This window comes from Apis dorsata, unplaced genomic scaffold (genome assembly GCF_000469605.1).
Source record: "Apis dorsata unplaced genomic scaffold, Apis dorsata 1.3 scaffold_39, whole genome shotgun sequence".
NCBI classification, from domain to species: domain Eukaryota; kingdom Metazoa; phylum Arthropoda; class Insecta; order Hymenoptera; family Apidae; genus Apis; species Apis dorsata.
Genome location: NW_006263341.1, coordinates 245,560 through 253,862, shown reverse-complemented (window position 1 = coordinate 253,862; position 8,303 = coordinate 245,560). Strand labels below are relative to the sequence as shown.

The following is an 8,303-nucleotide window of genomic DNA, read 5'->3' as shown; positions in this document are numbered from 1 at the left end:
TTTTTTTTTTTTTTTTTTCTTTTTTACCAACTCCACGGAGAGGAAATTTTTGTCACTCTGGATCGTTGGATGGATCCATGCACGCACGTATGCACGCACACACGCACGGGCGAAATTATTCGGTGAAATCGAAAATTCGGATAGATCGAAAACAAGGGAGAGAATTGGCTGTGAACGTATTCTTGATCACGCAATAGTAGAATTGGCAGTGGAAAACGCACGTATGCTCGCAGATCGCGCAACGGGAGAGAAAAAACGGCGAGGCCGGTAGAACGGTGCTTTCTGGTTATTAGCGAGGCTGGTTTGTGTACCTTGGTGATGGGGAGTCGAAATATAATTAAAGTTTTGGCCGGCCTAAGGGATGTTTTGGTTCCATTATAGCGTCGCGGCCCCTCGAAACTCGCGCCCGCTCTACAATTACGCTCTGCCCCTCCGTTGCCCGGTTATAAATTTCGACGCATGCATATTCACGAGAGGGAGAAAGAGCCGCCATCCTCCCGTCTTCCCTTACTCTTCGTCTTTCTTACTTTATTACTATTACATACGTATATACGTGGCTACTCGTCGCGTTGCTTTTACTTTCTCTCCCCCTCTTTATACGTTTTTTCCTTTTTTCCCTTGTTTTTGTTTCCCACTACTCTCGCTCTTTGTATTTTCCGTTCGTGAAATAATCATGGAATTATTACCCCACGGCCACGTCGAAATCCTCCCAGGAGGAGGGTGGCTCGCGATTTATGCTAGCGAGACTCAAAAGCCAGTTTGCCCTCTTTCATCCCCTAAGTCTATTTATACATATACGTATTATATATGCGCGCACACGATCCTTCTTTTGTCGGGATTGCCGCGGGGGTGCCGCAATAACGCAGTGTCGAAAATAATTCGAAAGCCCATCCCCGTCGTAAAGATGCGTGTTAATTACTCGAGATTAATCCCGTTTCAATGTCAATTTATCACGCGTTAGAGAATAAACGACGAGAAAGATCGATGGATTCTTATTCTTTTTCTCTGTATATCTAGCAAACGCGGCAAATTTTAATCAGAATCGCGGCCGCTACCATTACCATTTTTAAATTTTATGCGATGGCCGACGAGGGATCGACGAGAGAGAGGTTGAGAAGAAAAGAGGAGGAAGAGAAGGAGGAATAACCGCGCGCGTTGGACGTTTTTACGTACGTGGCATTCTGCTTCGTCGAATTGTGTTTTCATTCTTTTCTTTTTTTTAAACAGGATTAAAGAATTCTACGGTTAAAAGTTGAATCGTATAACGAATAACGAATAACATTGGTTCTCGCATATGCGGATGAGGAAAACGTAACATCGTCACGGAAAGAAGGGGTGGTGAGGGGTTGAGGATGTTTGGACACGTTCTGTCCCTTGCCGATCTCATCGGGGGGTCATTAGGTCGAGTGGTAATGCGATTGATACGCGCGTTAATGAAGTCCATGGTTCGATCGTGTAGGGTATAGGGTGATTCGTTCTGAAAGAACAATGATTAATGCCGTATCGCATCGGCAGAGCGTCATTCGATTATTTTGACGCGTGCTACCGTTGCCAGAAGGGAGATTTTTTTCTCTCTCCCTTTTTATATTTACGACACGATGAATACTTTTGGGATGGTGATTGTTACAATTGTATAGATACCCTCTGATCGGTAAGTATCGACGAATGATATTTTGATATACAAATTTTCTATGTTTATTATCATTATATTTATAAATGGCAAAATAAATTGCAGAAATGTTGAACGAGATGTTAATTTTCGGTTAAATGAATCGGGTTTTTAAATTTTTTTCGGACGGAAGGTTATGGGGAATAATGGGAAATAATGGGATTACGAAACGCGTTTTCGCGCGAATCGCTTTCGAGAAGATTGGTGGACTAATCGAGGACCGTTTTGATTTACGCGCATTAATAAACGTTTACGCGTGGTCGATGGCGCGGCGGCCTCTTGGGCACAAAGGGGAGGAGGATAAATGGAGAAACGGGGGGTCGATGTCCCGGCACGGACAGGGTTGCGCGTAGTGTATCTCGACACCGATGCGAAGACGAATGGAACGATCAAATTGAATTCCAGCCAGACACCCGTCGCGCGCTCTCCTCCTCTCTCGCTTCCAGGGATTCACCTGCTCTCGATCGAGATGCCGCGATCCCTACGTACGTGTACACGCTGCGTTTCGCCACTGGCCAGAGTTTCGCCGCCGTTATTAAATCGGGTATCGATCCAAATTTTCCCGTTTATGATTTATATATTTTGATAATGCGCGGGACTTTGAAAAAATACACGGAGGGGCGATAAATTTCATTGGCGGGATTGGAAACTCGTGGTGGGGTTGGAGTCGGTTTTAAAATTCCTTAAATTCGTAATACGACGATAAAGCGAAAAGGGGTAAAGTGAAACCGGAGTAAGCGGAGCGAGAATAAAAGGCGAATTGAGTTATACGCGCGAAGAGAATTACCGCTTTTTACGAGGTTCGGCTCTCTCTGTCTCTCTCTCGCTCCGCCTACAAATGTCTATCTTCCATCTTTGCCGATAAACGGAATTAATCCCTTAAACCCGTTCGCTAATAGTTGCATCGCATCCGAGTCGCAACGATAAAGGAGAATTGGATGCCTATTTTACCCGCGGACTCGCGTAAATTTCGCGGCGGATGACAAGCGTGAACGAGGAAAAAGTGACGGTAACCATAACTCAGAGTTGCGGGGGAAGCGAAGGAGGACGTATCGAGGCGATGAGGGGATACGTCCTTCGAGGATATTACGAGATGTGGATGAATTGTGATGAGACGTGACGAATGAATTTCATGGGCGAGAATAATTGGAAATCGAAGATTATAAATGGAAATTGCGGGAGAGAGAAAATGTTAACGGAGATGTTAAACGAATTCCGAACGAAAGCGTGGAATCGCGCGTTTTTCGCGGAGGACGAAAGGATTGCAAACGTATAATTCTCGGATGGCAATCGTACGAAACAATCTTGTCCTTTCGATCAATCGTAACGCGCGATGATAGATTAATCGAACACGCGTCATCGTGGATATTACGTTCCATTTCACTACGTCACGTTTGATCGGACCGATGTTCCTTTTGTTACGGAATATCGAGAGACAAAGAGAGAGAGAGAGAGAGAGAAATTTCGATCGCAATTTCGGCTGAAACTTTACAAATGGATTTTCAAATTAGCGACATTTTTTTCTTTTTTGTTTTTATACAGCGAGTGTACAAAGCGCATATTTCATTTTATAACGCAGATCGATACAGTAGGATCAAGTGAACGAAATAAAACGTACACGTGGACGAAATAATTTTCGTTCGTACGTTTGGTCGACTTTGCGCTGAAAATTGGACAAGGGGAGTGCGAAGACGTAGCACGATATATCGCGGCCAGTGACACGAATTCCCGGCAGGAACGATTGTCGCCGCTTTCAAATAGATCGGTGATAAATCAACGAGGCCATCCTCGCCGATTTTCCAGTAGTGTCGCGCCGCGCGCGAAATTCCATGAAAATAGCTCGGAGATTTCTTCCGTCTTGGTCGTCGAGTCGAGAAAAAAGAAACTCTATTCTTTACACCGATTTATCTTCATCCTTCCTATTTATTAATCCTCGTGACCAACTTTCCGCGGATCGATCGAACAGATCTTACGATATCGATACATTTTTCTATCCTGTCATCTTTTCGAATATCAATTTTTTAATTTTAAAAGAGTTGTCTCATAGAATACGATGTTTAATACCATCTCGTATCGTTTGAACTCATTAATAAATAAAATCGTATTCACGGGAGAAGTATAATATCTGAAAAATATCATCCATCATTATGAATGTGTGTACGTTTCTTTCTTTCTTTTTTTTTTTAAATGAGATACAAATTCAAACGTCGATTAATAGACGATCGCGTCTGGTTTAAGATCGAAACGATTCTCGAGATCGGAACAATGAATAAAAATTGGAATGGAAGAATAAAATATATCTGAATATAGAATACAACCGAAAATGTCAATAAGAATTCAATGGAGGATCCGGAATAAAGCGATGCGGAGGAAAGAAAAAAGGAAGAGGGAGGGAAGAACGTTGCACTTTTTTGCGTCTCGCTGAAAGAATCGGTTCGGACGAATAATTGCGCGTAAGAATCTAGGACTCTGCCGTCTCTCAACAATAAATAATATTCATCGGGATTGGAGAAAAGATACGTAATGGGACGATTTTAATATCTGCGTTAAACTTTTGGAACGAAAATATGAAATGGAAAATGAAACAATCTCGTTCGAATGCAAGTTTCAAAGTTTCGCGAATTTCACGTTTTACCAAAAATCTACGCTCTCGAAACGATACGAGCGTACAATGTGCCTATACCGTTTCTACGATCCTAGATCGCAAAAATTCTCCGGGTTGTCTCGTTCAATCTCGATAATTTATTTACAATGGACCTAGCCACCCCTCGATTTCGTCGAAACAGGGATTAAGCAACCCATCCAAGCCCCAAAATCTGCCCACCCTTCCTTTGTGTGTAATCAAACAAACGCGTAACGCATCTTTCACGAGCCCCTTTCTCACCATATATTATACAGCCTGCTTTTATATCCTTTTAAGGATTATAGGTTAACGTTTGATAACGTTTCAGATTCGATAAATAGAAGCGGAAAGGATGATTCTATGGGAATTTGTCTCGAAATATTTGATGCGGGTTAATAAGGAGTGAAAGTGCGAAGGAAATTTTTTGAAAATGATATTTTTTTAAGTTTAATCAAAAGGACAAAGTTGCGAGATGATTTTACACGTGGACGTAACGCGTATAATCTGATGGTTTTTCTTTTTTTTTTTTTTTTTTACAAAAGTTCCCAAGATTTACCATAAAATATCGCGACTACGCGGATTTTCAAGGATCTTATGAAAGTTTCGGTCGTTTTAAACTTAGCCGAGGATAGTTAACGAACTATTCGAGAATCTTAAGAAATCGCGATGCTTCAGAATTTGCGTCACTCTTGGGTTCCCGAACTTTTCCGAATTCAAGGCCGGGAAATATCGTTTTTCCAAGAATAACTCACCTTCCAAGTGTAATTAAAATAAACTAAAAATTCGATATCGATTGAAAGATTTTGATAATCGTCTCTATCCCTGATACCTGATTAAAATCGAAACGAAATTTCGTATGTTTCGTAGAAGCGATCAAAAATTCTAAAATTCTCCGAATTTTCAATATCGCATCGCGGTATTCAAAGTTGCGATGAAGAGAAAAGGAAAAGGAAAGCGAGAGAATAAAATAAACTCCGAGATGGGAGTCCCAGAAGGGAATGGAAAGGTTGGGTCGGGGAAAAGGAAAGGAAGGAGATTCCCACCAGTTTGAGCAATTAACCGGGCGGACGCATCCCCCTATCTGTGGACCAACGTATCGCTTTCGAACCCTCGGTGGGCGAGCGGCTATTTACACAAGAATAACGCGCTTTATGGGATTACGTCAAAACACGGAGGTTAGGAATCATGGGCGCAACGATCGCACAATGAAACGTAGAAATAAAGAAGAAAACCGTGAAGGGATCGATAAGAGGCGGTAGAGGGGGGGAGGGTTTAGTTTAGCGGAAAGGGCGAGGGTAGAGAGGGAGGTAGCAGCAACCCCCTTGCTCGGAAGCGAATGCAAAATCAACGGTCCATTGTTGTTCGGTCGGAGGGGCACGCTGCGTTTTTTAGCGTACCGATTGTGCGTGCAGCTTTCGCCTTATGTGGCGCGATTCGAGCGCGCTAATTGGAACGCGGCGAGACCATCCGATCCAGGGATAAGACTCGTTCGAATCGTTGTCGCGTTTCACCACGACCCTCTGTTCACCACGCTTGTCGGGAGGGCGTTCCGCTTCGCCAAAGAAAAACGGAATAATATTTTTATCACAGTGGCGAAGAAGCGTACAGAGAGAATTGTTTTTTAATTTCTTTCTCGTCGTAAGAGGAATCGTGTATCGCATATCTCTCTTCCCTCTGTGTTTTAATTATATCGAGTTAATTTTCCCAGGTAAAGATCTCAATAGTATAATAATCCTATATCGAAATTAAGAAAATGGAAAAACTGTATAAGAAGATGGGGCGAGCTACTAACGTCGAACATCGAATATAAAAGTTTTCTTTTCATATAAAATTGTATATACATCGCGTCAAACGTGTCTCTAAGAAAGTCGATCCCTTTCATCTTATTCGGAAAAATGACATTTCAATATTTAATACGTTAATGCATTATCGTCGTTCCTCGTCGCCGCTATTTCAGATATCGATCGAAACGAGAGCGATAATCGTCGTCGAACGTGTCATTAAATAATAATATTTAAATAAAAATGCGATAAATTTGAAAGCTATCCTTGATCGAAGCATCATATCGCGAAAATCATTTTAATCTTTTGTAATTTAAGCATTTAAGCATTGCCAATTACCGATATTTAATTACAAAGAACAAAACTTTTTCCAATATATATGTATACACATATAAATTTTTATTTCGTCTTCTTTGAATCGTATTTCGATTAATAGTTTGGACGCGGTTTTCCCTGAAATTTTCCACCGTCTGTATTCGATCAACCGCTGAAAAGCATATCCTTTTTATCGATTTTTACTCAATTTTCTTCGACAGGAGAAACAATCGACATGTCGGTCTCCCTTTGTCAAACTTGAATTTCGAGTTGTCGCTCGAATCGGCGATCGATTTTTCGACACGAATCATCCATCAACCGACGAAATAACGCGGCAAGAGTGGAATCCGAAAGGGAAACGAAGAACTTTGTCATTTGCAATTGTGCCCTCGGGTTTGTCTTTAAGCGGTAGAATATATCGCCATCGCGTGAAAACCCTTTGAATTTCCCCGAGAAAAATCCTACCTTTTCTCCTTCGATATCTCCTTTGACGCGCAATTCTGAAAAATCATCGCTTTAAGTCGATTTTTACGATGGATAATCCGACGAAAAATTTGTAGAACGGAAATATTTATCTTAAAAATTACTCAAGCTTTCTTTTTTTATTCGTTCGATCGTCTTATTTTGTTATTAAAAATTTGACTATTTTTTTCCAAATTGATTCGCCTCGTTTCGTCAAAAAAAGATTCGTCGAAAACTATTTCAACGACGAATCTTTGAAATATTCTTCCCTCTTTTTAAAATAAATCATTGCATCTTTATCTTGGGATAAAAAGGCAACGAATTCCCTCTATATATATACCTATAGAAATTACTCGGAGGGAAGGAACGAAAGATCGAATCTCTTCTTTTATCGATTCATTTATCCTCGTTCCTCCTTATCGCGTTGGAAACGCGGCGTACGTAATATCGGCGCGAGATGATAATTTCTATCCCGTCCCCGTGGGAATCGGCATATCGATGGCGGGGCGAAAGTAGAAAGGAAGGAAAATGGAGGGCACTCGTCGAAATTCAACCGAGTCGCATCCAAGTATCGCGATGCCTCGATCGATATTTCCCCCCGGCCCCGTGTATCATCCTCGTTTCCCGCGTATCCCCATGATAGAAAAGTTAGTGGAGAACGAGAACAAGGACCGATGATAGGATCCAGATCCGTATTTTGTATTCGAGTGGAAAGGACGAGACTAAATCGCGGCTTTGGTATATATATATATCGGGAATAAATTAGTCGTTGGTTTTAAAGCGATTACGAAAGGTCAGATTCTAATCCGGCCAGATGCATCTCGTCTACCCCTTTTTTTCGAGCCGGTCTGGTTACGTTATTGTTAGAAAAGGGTGAGTCAAGTTTAACGAGGTTATCTGAGCGTGATTCGCCTGGTGTGGTATACCGGAGCGGTGAACTAGATAAAAGTGGACGACGTTGAGAAGGGCCAAGTGGTGGTAGTTGTCCGAGGGTAAATGTGGAAAGGAGGAAAGGGGAGGGTTGGACGAGCAAATTTTGGAAAATGGAGGAAAGAAAAGATGAAAGTATGTTTAGTTGTTATCGGGATTATTCGCGTTTTCGTTGGTTCGACGATATTACGTATTATATTATATAGTTAATAGGAAACGTGTAAATCGAACAGATTGGCGGGGATACGAAAAGCGCAGGTGTGAGAAAAAAAAAAGAATAAAGTCGAAGCATGAAACGCGTTTGTCGACGCGTAAGTTTGATCCAGTCCATTTGTCGAGAAATAAAAGACACCGAGACGAATGTAGACGGGGGCATTGTTTTACCGGGATAAATCGAATTGTCCCTATAAATGGTGGCTCTTTAAAACACAGTCTGGGGGTACCTCCTTCTCGTTGGAAATTTTAAAGGGGTCTCGGCCGATGCGTTTCCGTAACTCGTCCCAGCTTTTCTTCCATTTTTAAA

General features: G+C 41.8%; 1 protein-coding gene and 1 long non-coding RNA gene across 2 annotated transcripts in view; one reads left to right on the top strand and one right to left on the bottom strand.

Moving 5' to 3' along the window:
* Positions 1–8,303, bottom strand: part of LOC102675753 (connectin-like) — a 179,889-nt gene that overhangs the window by 29,765 nt on the left and 141,821 nt on the right. The gene's annotated exons all lie outside the window — the stretch shown is intronic.
* The window catches only part of LOC116186320, a 23,740-nt gene continuing 20,696 nt past the window's right edge, over positions 5,260–8,303 (top strand). The window contains exon 1 of the long non-coding RNA XR_004151291.1: positions 5,260–5,599. This is a non-coding gene — a long non-coding RNA (uncharacterized LOC116186320). The remainder of the gene's footprint in view (positions 5,600–8,303) is intronic.